Raw genomic sequence first — 19,606 nt, 5'->3', positions numbered from 1 at the left:
ATTTCATGTCAAAACAATGAGTTTCCATTCTTGAATGAATCTCAATATGCTAATCTTGGTGGAAGACCCAATACAATCAATTATTTCAATCAATCCCCAGCCTTGGGCAGTGATCATTCCAATGATGATAACTTTGTTTCCGTATGACGCGATGAATTCCCATGCACATTATATGATCTTTCAGTTCCTCATGAATATTTTAATTTAGATCTCTATAGAATCCTTTTCGGTTAAATAAGATGTTCATATCAAAACTTCCACTTCACCAAACTATCACTTATGTCCTACTATTCAAATCACATCCACTTGTAATGGAGATACTCCAGGTTATTTTGTTTCTTCATCTGATGTGTTATCCCCTCGATTGGCGCAAGGTAGTGAGGATTTCCATGTTGAAATTCAAAATAGTCAAATCATAGGGAACTCTTATAACCCCTTATCATCTCTTCCTTTCCGTGAAGATAACTCTTCAAATCATTTTTCTCATGAGATCTAACCAAGTATTTAATCTTTGAATGTGCTATCATAAGAGCCTCTCCAATTCAGTAATCTGATTGTTGAAGTTAAAAAATATAGTGAGACCTATGATAGACATGGTCTTCCATTCGATGAAGAGTTTTGAAATTAGCTACAAGAGCTACCCTCAAACCATGCATGGTCTGGGTCAAGCTTCAACATGCGATTGTACAATCCTGGAAATTTCTGGTACCTGCCATGGATTTGAGGAAGTTCAACTTTCATTGATGGTTATGTCAGGATCTCGCAACTCTGGTAGCCCCCGTGAACTAAATCATATCTATTTTCTCTCACACAATCCATCTATCTACATGGTTTCACTCGATGTGGATTTCCTCATGGAAGATGTTTGGTATTTTGGGTGTAGTCTTTGAAGTTTTCAGGATTTTACTTCTAGTTGAATTCAAGATATGTTAGAGGTTATTCGTCTTCATGCAAATCTCTCACATCAAACTCAGGTTGGGAATGTCCATCTCTCATGAAGTCATGGAAATGTGAAGTTTATCAACTCAATGAATATCTTTTCTAGCAATAATAATACTTATCTAATTTCTCCCTTAATGGTCAGCTCCTTGGCCATCTTACAAATATCTTATTGCAAATTTGTCCTCTCATCACACTAGAAATATTCCTGTGTGGTAATGAATGCCAAACTTGTCACATGAATCATGTTATTCTCCATTCACCATGCCTCAAATGCTTTCATGCATTCATGATGTTAGCATCATTTTTAAACTCATTTGATGACTATGATGCTTGCATAATTTGTCACTACTTTCAGGAAGGTCGCCTGTCATATCTGGCTCACAAGGAACTTCACTTGAATGTTCAAAGCATTCGAAAGATTGTTCAAATTATTTTTTCTTCGTTTATTGTAAACTATGAATCTAATACTTCAATCAGTTCACCAGACCATTTCTCTGTCTTTGATGACTGTAATTCAAATTATCATTTTCCCATCAGCACATCCAATGACAATTATTCTAGCCCTCTTGATATTCATTGTTCAACATCTATCTATTCATATTTTTGTTAAGAAGGTGAGGCACTTCAACCTTCACTGATGATTATGACAGGTCCCCACTATCTTAACATAACTATTGAGTATGATCATATCTATTTTCCCCTACAATATTCTGAGCATAATTCCACACTTTTGATTGAAAGCTCATATTTTCAAAGTTTTCAAGAGGGCCATCATGGATTTTACGATCCAATAACTGAATGGTTGGAGCAATCTTACTTGGCAAGCTCTGTTGCAAACAACATGTTTCGATCTTTCCCCACAGTTTCTAAGGAGGTCAATGTAGATGATGACATATTCACAAGAAGCTTCCAAGGTTTGTTGAGAAATGGTATTCATCAAAAAGGTAAACATTTGAATTGGATAGGAGTAGTGGGTGTGACACACCTTTTCACCCACTTGCGAAACCATCCTTTTTTTGTGAAAGTTCTTCAAGTTTTTGTATCTAATGTTGCACATAACTTTACATCTATTTTAATCGATCATATCTTTATGGATGTAGGTTGAGAATGATTATGGTGGCTCCACTAGAAATTTCATCACACGTAACCGTAACCTTTTGGCTATTAGGATAGGGTAGGATTAGCTGCATCTTAGTTTTCTTTCCTTGCACCCGTATTGCACTTGTTCCCTGTAGCTTGTCCCAGTTTTCTTATTTTGGTTCTACATCATGATTGATTTAGTCATTTCATTCTCCTATCTATTGATTTTTTTTTTTCTGGTTCTGTGTTTTCTTTCTTTTTTCTTTGTTCTCTTCCATTTTGATTTTTCATTTCGGTTTTAATCATGAAAATAAGTGCCATGCCTTGATGCATTGTGGCTTCCAAGTGTGTGTGTGGCTGAAGTTCAAAGAGTCTTGTGACACTGCAACACTTGGCTAGTCTTCAATCTATCTTCCTTGTGTTGGTTACAACTTTTGGCCAGTCATGTTGCGATGGAAAATATGACATGTCCATAAGGAGAGATTTGGTCCAACCAAGAACATGTGTCCAGTCTAGGATACTCATGCTTATACTCAATTTTTTGCTTCGCTGTTTTCAAGCTTATCCAACTAGTAGAAATGGAGGAGGCGAAATATAAATGAGAAAACCTAAATAAAAGGTATTTATATTCTCCTCTAAAGGAACAATCTCTCCTACTCTCAATAGGTCAGGATCCCTCTTTTTCCCCAAATAAATAAGTATCGATGCACAATTCTCTTTAAATAAATAAGTAAAGGTGAAAGAAGAGAAAGGCTTCATACGTGGAGAGGTGAAGTAGGAAACTCCACCAGGGTATTGTCCAAACTCTCTAGAAGTGGAGCAATTCTTTTGTTTCTGTGTGACTTCATCAGGGGTGCTGCCCAGGCCTACTGGCAATGGAGCAACACCAAAGATGGAAAAATATACTCTCGAAATGTTAAGCTCGCAAGTTAAACTAGCCTTCTTAATTTGAAACATTGTGATATGGCTAAATCTTATGTTGTGCTCAACTAAGAAGGTACAAATGGGACCATGTCTTCCCATGGGTAAGCGGAGAAGCTAAAGTAATCTGCACAATGAATTAATACTCCCTAAAGGACCAAGGCCATGTACTAAAAAAAAAATGAATACAGATAAGATGGATTCTACCAGTGTGTCACCAAGTGTTATAGTGATTGAAACACCCTCAAAAACTTTGTCCTACACTTGAATTTTGGAGCGTACTGTCAATCTTGTGATCAATCATTCCTTAGTCACTTATTAGCAAGATGATGATTTCAATCTCCCTTCTTCGATCTTAAGAGTCATTTACTTTTTTATCTTTATATGCTATGTGTCATCTTCAGGCATGGGTATTATCACTTGTCATTCAAAGGGAAGTTTGTTTTGCTTCAAGGGGAAATATTTGTGAAAATGGGATATTCTCATTATATAGACATGTTTCACACTCATTTCCAAAGATTCACACACTATTGCACAAGTTTTTCCTTTATCTTCACAAAGTCTATTGTCGGAGCCACACTTTTCGTAGGCTGCCACAAAGGTTGTTGCATTAAGTGAAGTATTCTCTCATATGTTCTAGATGGTCTATGTTGTATCACTAAGTGTTCAAGTGTATTATCATAGTCAAGTTTTATCACTCTTCACATTGGCTCCACTGATCCCACACTTAGCAAAACTCTGGAGGTTTCCTAACAACCTAGTGTCATCTAGCCTTTCTAAATTATGCACTTTGCATCTACAATCATTTTCATTTTCTACTAGAACTATAGTGTGTAAAAAGCCCAACCTCCCTTGGCATCCAAAACTATGCAGATGCTTCCTCCAATGTTCTTCCCTCAGCCAAAACCCATTGTCTCCATAAATGGTGGAGTTTTGTCCCTCAATATTTTCAGCTACCCAATCCACCTTGCCTCCTGAAGCTACATTGATTTGTCCTCCAAGGACCTTAGCCCAAACCAGCCACTAGCTCCTTAAACTGTGCAATTATGTCTCTCAGTGGCTATTGTGCGGTTCTTTCCCTTAGTGAGAATTGTGCTGAAATGTCCCTCAGTTTGGCTTGAGCTACACACTGTGCAGTCTCAGTGACCAAGCTTGACCCTCGGCTACTTGAGTTGCATAGTTGTGCAGTAACTAGTCATTCTCCCCTAGCTTGTTACTCCATCTCGACCTAGTTTATGAACCCAAGTGAAACATCTTATACTAGGGGTTTATCATACTGGTGTCGTCTTGTCACGAGTGGATTACAGATATAGGAATTCTACAGGGCTATGCCAAGATGATGAAGAAGGATATTAGGAGGGATGACATGCTAGATGAATGTCAAGGAGCGGAGGAGATAATATAGCTATCATATAAAAATACCAAGGAACCCATGGTATCATAGAAGATTGGGACTGCATGAAGACTCCATCTGATACATAACCCTCTGGAGGGTAGGTATGGAAAACAAAACACATCTTTTTGAAATGCACCTCTTAGTGTACCATGAAGGAAAACTTATCATTATCATATCATTATGTATTCAATAACATGCATTGGTTGGAAGAATTGAAAGTTATTCCATGTGTTTCCTCTAAGTGTGTTGCTCCCTTTCGCTCATTGGATCAGTTGTTGTCTTATGGCATGTTTGGTTTTTATGTCATGTTTGTGAAACTTTCATGGTGGTTTTGAAGGTTGATATTTTTGTGTACGAGTCATCCTAGCAATGTGAACACTTGTTGCACTCATACAGAACATCTTGAGCACTATCACACAAGTGTCATCATGGTCATCCTAAAGGTTATCCCAAGTATCACACTTGTCATTTCTTATGGTGAGACAATCACTCAGAGGGTAATTATTTGGTTGTTCTTCTAATGGCCTATGGTTTTCGTGTGGTTGAAGTATGCTAAGTGTATGACAACAATTTGAGTGCATCATAAGTCCATCCTTTTCCACACACTTAGCCATTTTTGGTAATCTTACCAACTGGGAAAGTCAGCTTCACAGGGCTCCAACTAAGTTGTGCAATTTGTATTCTCATCCCTCAATGATATGACCTTGCTGACTAGAAATGTGGAGTGCATAGTCACTATCCTCCAAGGTAGTTGCACTGCAGAATTCCATAGTTCAACAACCTTCCTTCACTCCCAGAATTGCATAACATTTCCTTACAGTCTAGCTTGAGCTATGCATTTTTCACTTTCACTCCTCAAACTTTTCCCTTGCCTGTTGGAATCCCAAAGTGCATAGAGGTCCTAGCCTCTCATGGCCTACATAACTATGTAGAAGTTTCCCCTAGTGTCCTCTATCAGCCACAACACATTATTCTCAAGAATTGTTCAATTTTGGTTTCCAAGCCTCTCCACTATCCAGTCCTCCTTGCCTCTGAAAGCTATGTAGAACTAGCCTCCTATGGCCTTACCTTGCACAAACCACTACTAACTTGAACTACGCAATCCTATCTCCTAGTGGCCATTGCCCAATTTTTCTCCTCAATGAGGATTGTGCTCAAAAGTTCCTTAGTCAAGCATGAGTTGTGCTCTGCGCAGTATTAGTAATCAATATCTTTCCCTGCCATCTAGAACTATGTAATGTGTAGTTACTAAGCCCTGTCTCCCAGCATGTGACTCATCCCAAGCTGAGTTCATGAACCATAATGCACCATCTTAGAGTAGGGAGTTTTCAGATTGATTTCATCCCATCATGAGTGAACTGCAGGAACAAGTACACCCTCAAGCCATGGCAAGATGATGAAGAAGGAAAAATAGGAGGGAAGCATTCCTATAAAGTCACTTTCCACTATATGAGCAAAGGAGCTTATCAAGAACAACCAAAGAGAACACATGCATGCAACTACCTCTCAAGTCCAAAGATCATTGAAGACCCCGAACCACCAAGCTATGGGGAGGAGAAAACAAAGCATATCCAAGAACACATCTATCACCCAACTACAATAGTCGCCTGCAATTGCCACCTCAGAAATCAAGTCCATGTGAACAATATCATGTCAAGTCATGTCATGAGTTTTCAAAGGCCACATCACTATTATAATCCATGTATATTATAAATAAAATGTAATGTAAAATGGAATTCCAATGCACACACATGAGTATGAAGAGTCTTGTCAATTGAGAATTCATAGAAACTTCAAAAATCATGAGGGAAGTCAAAGAGTCACAAGGGTCAAGCATCACTCCTTGGTTATATATACCCCCTCACTGTATGAGCAAAGCAATTTTCACCTTGGCTCCTCCTGCAACGCATAGAGAGTTTAGTGAGTTCTTTGAGGAACAAGTAGTGGCTCCAATGTCCCATTAATGGGGCTAGTGATGTATGATGTAAATACGTGTCTTGAAACTTTTTCTTAATTACAAAAGACTTTTCAGGCCATCACATTTCCATGCATGACTTATGGATATTTGTAATACTATTTTGTGAGAATTTGTATGTCATGTTCATTTTCACATGTACTAAGATAGTTGAAATATTTCAGTTGTTTTAGTTCTTATCTCATTTGGAATGTGCTACAATGGTTGCTACTGCTATCTCATCCTTGTGGACTATTCAACAGGATACTATAGATACCATTCTGTACTCATCGGTTTTAATGATTATCACATCTACTGTGGACTACTCCACTGGATGGTAGACAAAACTTTCCATGTTCATTGGTTGTAATGAATTTCACATCTGTTGTGGACTATTTCATTGGATGTTGGACAAGCCTTTCTAGTTCATGTGTGTCTCTTCCTGGGTGGTACCATTACCTCTCACTTAGAGGATCACTTTTCTTCCCCCTTTATAGTAAGGTAACCTTGACATAGTTTTGCTACACAATCACCTAGCACACTCACCTTATTGTTTGAGGATACCATTGCATCACTCTCCAATGCTGATAGCTAGAGCCAAGGAATATATTTGAGGTTTTGGAAACCGAGCCTTTATACTAGCTTGAACTCCTACACCAAATGGTGTGAGGTCTAATTGGGACTTCATATCAAGGAAATCCCCTTGGTTGAGGGATTTCTAGCATCATCAACACTTTACCATCAATTCCATCTCTTGTACAATATCAGGTCCCAATAACAACCTGTCCTCCATTTGACTCCAACTTAAAGGTATGTGGCATTTCCTACCAAACAAGGCTTCAAGTGGATTCATTTTCAATGAGGCACGATAACCATTATTATAAGTGAATTCTACAAAATGTATGAAATCCTTCCATTTACAGGGTTGATGCATGCAATACATATGCAATATATCCTCAAGTATTTGGTTCACACTTTTAGTTTTCCCATCTATGTGGGGATGGTATGTAGTACTAAATTTTAATTGTGTGCCCATTCCATTTAACAATGACCTCCAAAAGTTTGAAATAAATTTGGAACTATGTCTAAGATGACTACCTTGGGTATGCCATGTGTTTTAAAAATTTCTTTCATACAAAAAATATCAACATCTTGTGTGGCTTTTATGTAGATGAAACAAGAATAAAATAAGTGGCCTTTATTAATTTATCAACGACCACCATTATAGAGTCATTTTATTTCCAGGTTTGAGGTAATCCAATGACAAAGTATAGGGAGATCACCTTCCACTTCCATTTTTGTATATTCAAGGGATTCGGTAGCCCTGATTGGTGCTGAAGTTTACTTTTCACTTAGTAACATTCTTGGGACATAACCAGATATTCAACCACTTCTTTCTTCATTCCTAACTGTACAAAATCCTTTTTGACGGTTATAATCAACTTTTGATATCCCAAGATAGTTGCAAAAGGTTTCCCAGTGGTATTCATCCATTATTTTGATCACCTTACTTATTATTGGTCTGATACATAAAGTCTATTTTTATAACTTAACAACCCATCTTTGTTGATCTCATAATTTTCCAATTTCTTAAGATTGGATTTAGTATTTAGAGTTGCATATATTTGATTGTAAATTTGGTACGTTTTAGTTTCCCTTTTAACTTGTTCCAACAAATCTCTTACACTTTCACTGATAGAAATTCCACATACCTATTTTAGACTCTGGCTTAAGGCCTCCGGCACCTTATTCTATTGACATTTTATGTGATTAATGAAAAAGTCATACTCGATCAGGAAAACCATCCACCTAGATTTATTGGTGTTCATCTAGGGTTGGTTGAAAAAGTATTGGAGACTCACATGGTACGTGATTAAGGTGAATTTTCTCCTAACCAAATAATTCCTCCACATCGTAAGGGCATGAATTACTATTACCAACTCTATTCCTAGATTTTTAATTTTTTTCATGTTCTTCCATCTTCCAAGACTAATAAGTTACCACATGTCCTTCTTGTATAAGTACACCCCCAGACCTTTAAGGTATCATTCAATGCGCACTTGAAATTAATTCTTTGGATATGCTATCTTGAGTAGCAAGGAAACCATTAATAAGTGTTCCATATTCTCAAATCTCTCTTGATAATGTTGTGTCCATAAGAAAATTTCTCCTTTCTTTTGTAGTGACGTTATAGGATATGTCAACTTGGAAAATTCATCTATGAGCCTACAGTAGTAATCAATTATCCCCACAAATGATCTAATATCAACTACGTCTTTTGGTACTCGTCAATCAAGAATGACCTTCACTTTCTTGTGGTCCACAACTATTCTATGCTTTGAAATCACATGACCCAAGTATTGCATTTTATCTTGAAAGAATTCGCATTCACTTATTCTGCATATAGTTGGTTCTCCTGCAAAGTTTGTAATACTATTTCCATATGTCATTTATGTTCTTCCAATGTTTTAGAATATACAAGATATCATAAATAAAAATTAACACAAAGTTGTCTAAAAATATGTTGAATACGTTATTCATTAACAATATGAAAGTGTTTGGAGCATCTGTGAGTCAGAAGGGTAACAACATAAACTCATAGTGACCATATTAGGTTCCAAATGATGTTTTTAGTATGTCCTCTTCTCTGATTGTTAGCTGGTGGTATGTGGATTGAATTTATATCTTGGAGAACATAATTCACCCCTTAACATGGTCAAAATAATCATCAATATGGAGTAAAGGGTACTTATTCATGACTAAAAATTTATTTAGTTGTCAATAATCTATACATAATCTGAATGTCTCATCCTTCTTTTTAATGAAAAGGATCAATGCACCGCATGGGGACACATTGGGTTCAATATACCCTTTATTCAATAATTATTGCAGTTGAATATTTAATTCCAAAACTTCTGGTGTAGCCATTCGGTACGGGGATTTGGATGGTGGTGTCATTCCTGCAACTAACTCTATGAAGAAATTTGTCTCCTTCTTGGGAGGTAATCTAGGAATTTCATCTAGAAATACATGTGGGAAATCTTTTATCATCTCTATATATTATATTAACTTAGTTTTTTGGTTTGGAGACTGATTTTCTACCTTGATGTAAAAAAGTTGACACCCTTTCTTGAACTGCTTTCCTCAATGGTATTACTGACATTCGACATAGTGAAAATATTTTTGGGATGCCTCTTATATCTTGAGTCTCAGTGTTATCATTCATGCAAGAAATTGTTTTCTCAAGTCAATTAACGAGTGATTTATGCCTTTTCAGTTAATCCATGCCTATTAGTACATCGTAAGAACCTAATGGAAGCATATTTAAATTGAATATAGATTGTTTTCATTCAACACAGTTGGACAATATTTAACCCAACCAGTGAATAATTTCTTTGCCCTCGAAGCTAGTTGGACCATGCAAGGATTTTTAAACCTTTTAGCCACTAATTTACAAAATGTCTACAACTTTAGGGCTAATGTAGCATAGTTTGGCACTAGGATCAATTAATATAGAAATAGTTCGACAAAGAATAGTTCCAACTATTTCCACCACAGTAGATTGGTGTTATCCGTGATGTTCCTCCAACATTGCGTTAATGTGTGGAATTGTTTTGGCTAGATTGTTGAGGGTGGAAGCCTCTTAGATATTTTGAAGGTGTTGTATTGTTTATTATTGTAGGGACAATTCCTCAAAAGAAGGGGTTCACCAAAGCTCCAATATTTCAATGGCTCCTATCCTTCCCATTAAGCACCTTACTCTATTCAAGTTTCTTAGACCCAATCTAGGCATGTCCTTGGGAATTCTGAGATATCCATTATTCTTATTAGAACTTTAGTTCTTCCCTCTTTTTCCACCTTACGTAAATTGTCCACTTTCCCACTTTACTTCTTTGTGTTGTGCGTTCTTTCTTTTTATTGTGCTAGGATTTTGGGTTATCATTTTTCTATTTGGCATAGTAGTAGCAAATTATTTCTTTACAAATAACTTCATCCATAGACTTGGGATTATGATATTCAATGCATCCCTTAATGTAACGGGGGAGAAAACTTATGAAGTGGTGAATTTTTTTCTTTTTCCTCTTTTATATAAGGCACATGATGTAGCAAATGTGAAAGTTTAGTTACTAGCCGATCCATGTACATTTGTCCTAGCTTCAAATCATGAAATTCTTTTTCCTTGTCATCAAAACATCATTTTGTTATATATTTTTCCTCAAATAGTCGATTAAATTCCTCCAAGACAACATATCTCGCTTACAACTTATAAATTGTGTGGCACTCTTCTCACCACAAGGATGCATTCCCCTACAACTGGTATGTGGATAAATTAGCCTTATCTCGCAAGTATAATAATATACCCAAAATTATTGATTGATATTGAACAACGAAGCTTCTACTGCGTCCTCATATTCCTAGACTTAATTTCAGGTTTTCCTTTTATAAATTCTCCATATAGCTCCACGTTGGGTTTATTTTCATGCTTGAGTTCAATTCTAGACAAACTATGTTCCTCTTCTTCAATTCTTTCTTTCTGGTCTTTTGTTTCCTTTTCCAATATTTTCCATTTAGAAGTTCCTTCCTTATCCTCACCTTCTTTCATTACTTCCCCATTTTTGGAATTTGACTTATCTGTCAAATTTGTAGTTAATTGTCTTTATTATACACTAGTTTTTAGTAATTGTTCATGACTGAACTGGAGTATTAACATCTCAGTTTGCAATTCTTTCATCATATTTAATAGTTCCATGGTAGGAATATGGTATTGCTAGCCTAAATGAACATAAATCTAGTTTTCATCATTATGAGTATCATTATTAGGTTCTACCATATTATCGTCGTTTTTCTATTTTATTTTTGTATTAATTATGAAAGATCCGATTTTTTTTATTAGATGAAGTCTGTAAAACATTTTTAGTCAAGGCCTTAGTTTCCAACTTGGCACTTTAACACCATTTGTAACATTCCTCATAAAAAAATCTAAGAAAAGCAAATTTTCTACACTTATGACGAGTAGGAAGCATGGTTTTTTTCCTTTTTAAATAAAATCGTCACACATGTCTATAATTATTTATCTCATATCTAACATGAATATAATACTTACATCTATTATTAAGAAAATTTGGGTTTTGAAAGAAACTTCTAAATCATTATTTTCCTCTTTCTTCCTTTAATTTTCCTCTCTTCTACTATTTTTGTTTACATCCACTGTCCTCTCCAAAAACTCCCTAATTATTTTGACCATACTTTGTAGTGATTAAATACATTGAAGTCACGAGTATGTAGTCTTAATTTTTAGCTTTCAACCTTTTTCACATACATAAGTACTAGCAATTGTCCCAAAAAGTACAAAGAGAGGCTGATAGACTTATGAAGTTGGAATTGTTAAATTTTTATCAAAGATTAAGAAGTACAAGTATTTTTCTAAAAAATATTAGAAAGATATATATATATATATATATATATATATATATATATATATATATATATATATATATTAAATTAATTAAAATCTCAATTGTATTTTCAATTCGGGTACTGGTTAACTTTCACACAAACATATGTTTCCACAATTGTAAATCTTCTCCAATTTTGATTCATATTCTTGGTGAAACATGCCACATTAGTGCAGTGCAATAAGAAATATTTTAAAGAAAGGTCGAGAAATATTTCTTTATATATAAATATATATTTTTTAATATGTTTTGAATTTATTTAAAAATGAGCAGTTTGTATCAAATCTATCTGTACATTTGTCTTAAGTATCCCAATCAGTGTTAGACACTTCAAATTTCAATACAAATGATTAAAAAAATTATGAAGACAGGAATTCGTTCAAAAAAGTAGGTTAATAAATAATTAGATAAGATCTTATGGCAACTTGAATTTGAAACTTTTGAATCAAAAGGAACAAAATGTCAGCTCCATGTTACATAATAGGAATCTAGCTACTATTTTCTGATAGTAGACATGTATAATGCACCAGATAGCTCACAATATAGGTGGATAGAACCTCTGTGATATTTGGAGTCTACACTGCCTACCGGCCCACCTTCTGGGCTATTATTGATATTGTACAGCTTATTGAATCTGAGATAGAGTAAAAGATATAGGAGACAGATCAGACTAGGAATGTAAGTCATTTATAATAGAAGTGAAAAAGAGAACAAAGCAGCATGCAAATGCAGAAGAACATAAAGAAAACCATAAGTTTTCTGATTGAACATGTGTTTATTAGGGTCCAGGTTCATTCACATGTATTTAAAAATGCTGACATGCTTGAACCAAGAAAGAAGAGAATTTGAGAATTTCATGTAAATGTATTTAAATTTAAAAACAAACAATTAACCACTTTGTAAATGTCATTGCAAAAGCCCATGTAAGGTATACATATTCCTATATAACATTTTTCAAAACAAAAACAAAGAAAACTTAATGTGAGTAGCATAATAATTGGCATTCCATGAACACAGAAACCACACTCAAAATCCAAAATCTATGTAAATTGAGTCTTTATTAAAATTGCAGGTACAGGAACATGTATGACACTCCACAACTATGCATCATGTATGGTGGAACATACTAGACTTATTACACACCAATTGGAGAGACAGGCACTATTTAAGAGATTCTATTGATTCATGTGTGGCAGCTGCAAGTGTCGCACTGGCAGTTGGGGCTGCACTTGTAGTCATTCTCCAGAGATACATCTGCAACATGCCTGTTTACACCAAAACCAAATAAATTCAATTATCATATCATTATGGAACCATAAAAATGAACAACTACATATAACGCAGTACCCCATGTTATAGGTTGTCTCCACAATACTGTCCATCTGGAAGCCCTTTTTACTGTGCAATAAAAGAACCCAAAAACAAACGAGCTTAGAAGTAACTGGATTTGAACTCGTGACAAATGACACTAAATTTGAAAAGGAAAAGGAAGAGAGATTGATAGAAATTGAGATTAAAAAAAACATACGTGCAGTGGCTTTTGTCAGCGCAGTCTTCAAAACATCCCTGATCACATTATCCAAAACCTGCGAAGGTAAGTTTTCAAAAGGATTTCAGTGAAGAGACTTCACAAGGTCCTTTAAGGCTTTCTCTTGACTCATGAAACTTCACCTTATCGGAAAAGAAGGGCATGCGATTGAAAGGAAAGAAAAGAATGGGAAAAAGCAGTCAAAAAAACAAGAAACCACCTCTCAGCATGGATGAAGAGGGTCTAATTCAGAGGAATTAATTTAAAAAGCTAAGAAACATGGATGGAGAGGATCTAGTTTATTGTAAACCAAGAAACCACCTCAGCACATTTCACTGAAGAGATCTTTGTCAATATATTTGGATTTGCAAGCACAATCTGCTTGGGTCTGCACATGCCCATTTTTATTTTGCGCTTTTGGCTCCCGTGTTACCTTGAGCTTTATTTCTATCAGATTTTCTGCAACTATTTTTAGTTATTTCTATATTTTGCAATATGATGCCATTTTGAATACAAAGACGTGCAGGTTAAATTGTATTTTAGATCCGGCTTGACAGTGACACAAGAACACCAATGTTACTTTGAGCTTTATTTCTATCAGATTTTCTGCAATTATTTTTAGTTATTTCTATATTTTGCAATATGACGTGATTTTGAATACAAAGACGTGTAGGTTGAATTGTATTTTAGATCCAGCCTGACAGTAAGACGAGAATGTCAAACAAGCAATGTCAAAAACAACTAAAATGAATATATGATCGAGGGATGCTTGACAAATGTCAATAGGAAAATGAAAGTGTTGACAACAGAAGTGATTCAATAAAAAGGCCTATTGGCCTAAATATATATTTATACCAATGTTATCATACATGTAATCCACTTGTAATTACCTTTGACAAACAATGAAAATTTATTGCTAGATCCAAATTGGAACCTTCTAATAATATATCGACTAGTACCATGAAATTTGTAAACATATATATGTATATAGGCTCTTCGGCCTTACAGATTTGTTTTAATATTTTTTTTATGCCACCAATACAAACTTACATAAGGTTATCAAGTGAGATGTGGCTTATAAGTTTCTCTTTCGTTAATTTAGGTTGATACCATATATATATATATATGAATGTTCAATTTTTTTCTCTGCTATATGGAGAAACCTGGACCTTTATTAGCATTGAAAGTCTCTAGAGCTCTTAGCTATTACGCATGATAGCATTTATCGTGGCATTAACTTCATGCTTGATTGTATGGCTTATTGTGCCGATGACGTGGCTAAATCTAGATTGTACACCACACGAGGACTATAATCAATAAATCTTCTTTGCTATGGTTAGCTTTGAGTGCAACCACTCTCGGGTCTTCCATCTCCCATTCCCATTCGAGCCCACACTTAGTCGATCGAGTTGTGCAACCTAGGGTTTTCTAAACCTTCTCGCTATCACTAGGTTTCTTTTTCTCTCCATTTCGTTTCCTTGAGTTCTATCAAGCCGAACTGGTTCTTATGGTTATGGTCGTTGTATTCAATGGTAGCCCCGTCTGAGTATTTCTTCGAGTAATTTTCTTTTGCACCGTAGCCCATTGGGTTGGTTTGGAAAAGACACTTCACTCCGTTACATTACAGTTCCTATATTTTTCGTCTTGAATGAATCTGTATATATATTTTAATTATTTTCTCTACCCTTGACCTTCAATGGCATTCAAAGTCTCTAGACCTCTTAGCTATTGTGCATGAAAACATTTCAACGTAGCATTAACTTTGCGCTTGATTGTATGGTTTGTTATGTCGGTGGCCTGGCTAAATCTCAATAGTACCCCACGCTAGGACTCTGATTGATGAATTTGATTTTCTATGGTTAGTTTTGGGCCTAACCGCTTTTGGGTTTATCGTCTCCCATTACCATTTGCGCCTGCAATTGGCCAATAGAGCTCTGCAACCTAGGGCTTTTTGAACCTTCTGGTTATCACTAGGTTTCTCTTACTCTCTATTTATTTTCCTTCAGTTCTATCAAGCATAACAGGTTCTTAGGGTTATGGCTGACATTTGTGATGACGGCCCCGTTCGAGTATTTCTCCGGGTAATTCTCTTTTGTACTATAGCCCATTGGGTTGGTTTTGAAAAGACATTTCACTCCTTTACATTATAGTTCCTGTATTTTTCGTAGTAAATAAATATATTTTTTTTTTTCTTTACCATATGGAGAAACCCTTCATTAGCATTCAAAGTCTCTAGACCTCTTAGCTATTGCATAGGATAGCATTTCACCATGATATTAACTATGTGCTTGATTGTATGGTTTATTGTGTTGTGAAATGGTTAAATCTAGATTGTACAATATGGTAGTATTACGATTAATGGTTTTTTTTTAGGGTTAGTTTTTGAGCTAAGAGGCTTATTCTACAACTAAATATGAGGTAGACATTTCAAACTGATTAATGTGGTTCATTTTCAAGACAATGTGAAAAAATCAATTGATATTCAAGAATAAATAACATGGATGCATAGTTGCCCAGAGTTAAAAACTAACCGTTAGTCAATTAGTTAATAAAGTAAACAATGATATTTTTAAAATAGATTATTAGGAATTATTTATTAAGATATTGTATTTTTAATTATCAAATAATTGTTAGAAATAATTATAAATAAAAAATAATATTTATATGGTTCTTAAATGAAATAAAATAATACTAAATAGGTTATTGATTTTAATTATATTAATACATGACATAAGAATAAATATTATTTGATAACTAAATAATTAATTAAAAAGGGTAACAAATTATCATTTATTTATTAAGAGGTTATATATCCTTATTATGCTAAATAGATTAATTATAGAATTATAAGGAATTGGATAAAAATATAATTACTCAAAAATAATTAGGATTTTATTTATTAATTATAAAAAAAGACACTTATAATATGGAAAGGTAATAAAATATTATTTAATAATAATAAAGAGAAGGGGTGTAAATGGTGAAAAACTCAAGGTAAATAATAATTAAATACGGTAAATAATAATTAAATAATAATAAAAAAACATAAAAAGAAGGAGAGGAGATCTGGCCCTCTGGTAATTCTACCATGTCTTTCAATCTGAATAGCCTCTATAAGCTTCTTATGATGGAAGTGGTCAACTCTAGCAAGGAGCCTTGAATCTTCAATACAAACATGGTGTTTGGATTTCTCCAATATAGGGAATACCATACGAAAAAGGAGTAAGGTATACATCTTTCATATCTTTAGGATCAATGGGGTCTTTGATAGATCCAAGAGAATTTTTAATGGTCTTGAAATTATTCTTTCTAAGGATATGGCCATCTTGTCTATAGTCCCTTGAATGAATGATAATGTTGTATATAAAAAATATTCAGTGTGGATTATTAATAAAATATTTTAATAAAAATTAATATTGACATATACTTAAAAATATGTTAATAATAAAAACCATTTAATTTGTGTGATAAAGTGTCTTTATGTACATGTCATTTAAATATATTAATGTAAATTACATAGATATATATGATTTTAAAAAAATTATGTATATATCACGAAAAAAAAAAAATTTATGGTTAAAACTTTATTTGGTCTTATATATATCTTTTTTTAGCATCTAAAAATACAATTTAAACAATGAAAAATAATACATTGTATTTTGCACTCAAGAAATTTGCACTATCTTACATCTATACTTAAGATAAGTATAAATTTATGCTGTTAGATATAACCACCCCAGAGTATGTATTCTCCCATTGCCATTTTGACCAACCTTATAGTTATCACTCGTTTTATTTTAATCTCTATTTCATTTCCCTGAGTTCTACTAAGCAAATCTGGTTCTTATGGTTGTGGCCATGGTATGCAATGGCCACCCCTTCCGAGTATTTCTTCCATTAATTTTCGTTTGTATTGTAGCTGAATGGGTTGCTTTTGGAAAAGACATTTCACTTCAATACATTACAGTTCTTGTATTTCTCGTCCAGAATGCTTTAATTCCATAGGCGATCATTTCCCACTCTTCATTCGGGTAGCACGTGTTCTTGTATTTCTCATCGTGAATGCTTTATTTCCATAGGTGATCTTTTCCCACTCTTCATTCGGGTAGAACGTATTTTTTGGAGCATGGGTTAAATGAGATTTTGGTGATGCATGTACCAGTTGTCACAGGATTAGCATGTATGAAATCCTTTTTGTAATTTACTCGGTTGATTTCATATTTTCATCTCTTACAATCTTTTTTTTAATTTCAATGGCTACTGTTCATTTTTACAAGGTTATTTAGGAGCGGATGAACAAGTCCTCCAAGCTACTACAACCTGCTATCACCCCAAGAAACACTCCTAGGTTGTAGCTCGGAGATGCTCGGGAACATTACAGAGTCAACTTAATGTTGGAAATGGATGAATGGAAGGAATGATGCTTGTTGACACTAGATAACCACTCCTACTTTGCTTGACTCCAGACATGTGTGAACACCCCCAGACTACAAGGCTTTAGACCACCAATTACTCACAGTTTAAGGATTGGGTGAATATGGAGAATACTGACCACACCAATAGATGCATTGGACCCTGTGATGGCCGGCTGCAACCAGTAAAAAGGTATGCAAATCAAATTCCCTAGTGCATAGACAGGATGACAGCTCTCTGTCACTGGGTGAAAAGAAACCTGAATAACACATTCACTGATACATGCAAGATTTAAACACAGAGGTAGGATGACAGCTCCTCTAATGCTAACATCAAGAGTTTAGGAAGAATGCATATCAAGCACAACCTAGAATAGTAAAGAGATGGAAAGTGAGCAATTAACAGCAAAAGAAGCTTGTATTAGCTAAAAATAAAGACGAGACACTGCAAGTATCAAAGCAGTTATAGTCTCCAGAAGTTGAACCTTACATCAAAACAACAACCATCAACCCTGATCGCTTCTTCTTTTTGGGTATATATAGGATCTCATTACAAAGGCACTTGGCCGGTTTAGGAATGGAGGGGTCATAATTGACCACCAACCGCTTTAACTGCCTGATGGAGCTTCTGAGTGCAATTGCTGGCTGTAGTGAACAAATCCGATTTTCTCAAGTGCTCGGCTATACTTCTCGAGCAGGTGTAGTGTCGTATGGATGAACTTTCATAACTGTTAAATGCATTTAACTGCTCGAGGCTCGTCCTTCTCATTCTCAACCATTCTGTCTCTTGAAAGCGGTTGCTGAGGAGCAAATGTGTCGTGCACTAGTAACTGGTCACCTTCGTCCTTCGAGTGCATGGGACAAGTCAAGGACGTGCACTACACAGTAGATTGACAAACTAGATGGAGGAACAAAATTGGCCATTGGATTCAACAGATGGACGGTGGATACGGCTTGGTAGGGGCTATCGGGAAGGTGAGGTGGAAGATGATCGTGAGCCGTTGGATCTTGGGTGGGCAGATCCAATGGCTATCGGGCATAGGACCTGCACAGGAGTTAATGAACGGGGATGGAGGATGCGCGGTAAGCGGTATTTATCGCACCGTCATTGGGGCTTGGGTGGTAATCATAGAAAGGTGTGTAATTCCACTAGAACTATGACGCGTGGTGACAGGGACAAATGAAAACAACTTTTGATCACAGTTTATTGTGCGATCAGTTTGCGGGCGCGAGAAGAGCGGACGTCGTCTGATTGCGGCGGAGATGATTGGACGGCGGGGGTTTAATCACATATGTTTTATCAGATGTGACGGGAAAGAATTTGTGAAGGCACGTGGTCATGTGATTACGATTATATGATGGTTCAAACTCCGCGCCCAAGGACCTGAGGGAAAATGGGTTTATACAGGGTTTTAGAGGTAAAACGGAGGTCACAGGGTTATGAGAGTATAGCGGAGTGAAGGATAATGAGAAGGATGAATGATGCAAGCCCCGTTTAAGCACAAACAACATGGCTAGACCTATATTTGACCCTCAAATCTCGAAGTATGTACCAGAGCTAACATTGGCTCCTTCTGGGGATGAGATACTCCCTGTGAGGTCTCAAGAACTTGCAGATCAATGCCTTTCCTGTGAAAACAAATTTAGAAAAATTTCCTAGTGTTCCATTGGGCAAGGAGTCTAACTGATCTTACACTAAAACTGAGAAAACAACATATTTACAACCTTAAGGCCAAAAGACCTTAAATCACATAAATTTTCAAAAAACGCCCATTAACTGGGCCATCAAAAACTATTTCTTCTCCCATACATTTGAGCATGGAGGTATTATTCCCTTGGATCTGAGAAATAATAAAAGGCCCTGTCCAAAAGGCATCAAACTACCCATGGTTGCCTTTCTTCTCTTTCATTGCATCC

Source organism: Pinus tabuliformis, chromosome 6, assembly GCF_031772625.1.
Source record: "Pinus tabuliformis cultivar Carrire ecotype Pingquan chromosome 6, CPIR1, whole genome shotgun sequence".
NCBI classification, from domain to species: Eukaryota; Viridiplantae; Streptophyta; class Pinopsida; order Pinales; family Pinaceae; genus Pinus; species Pinus tabuliformis.
Note: the sequence above shows the minus strand (reverse complement) of the source record.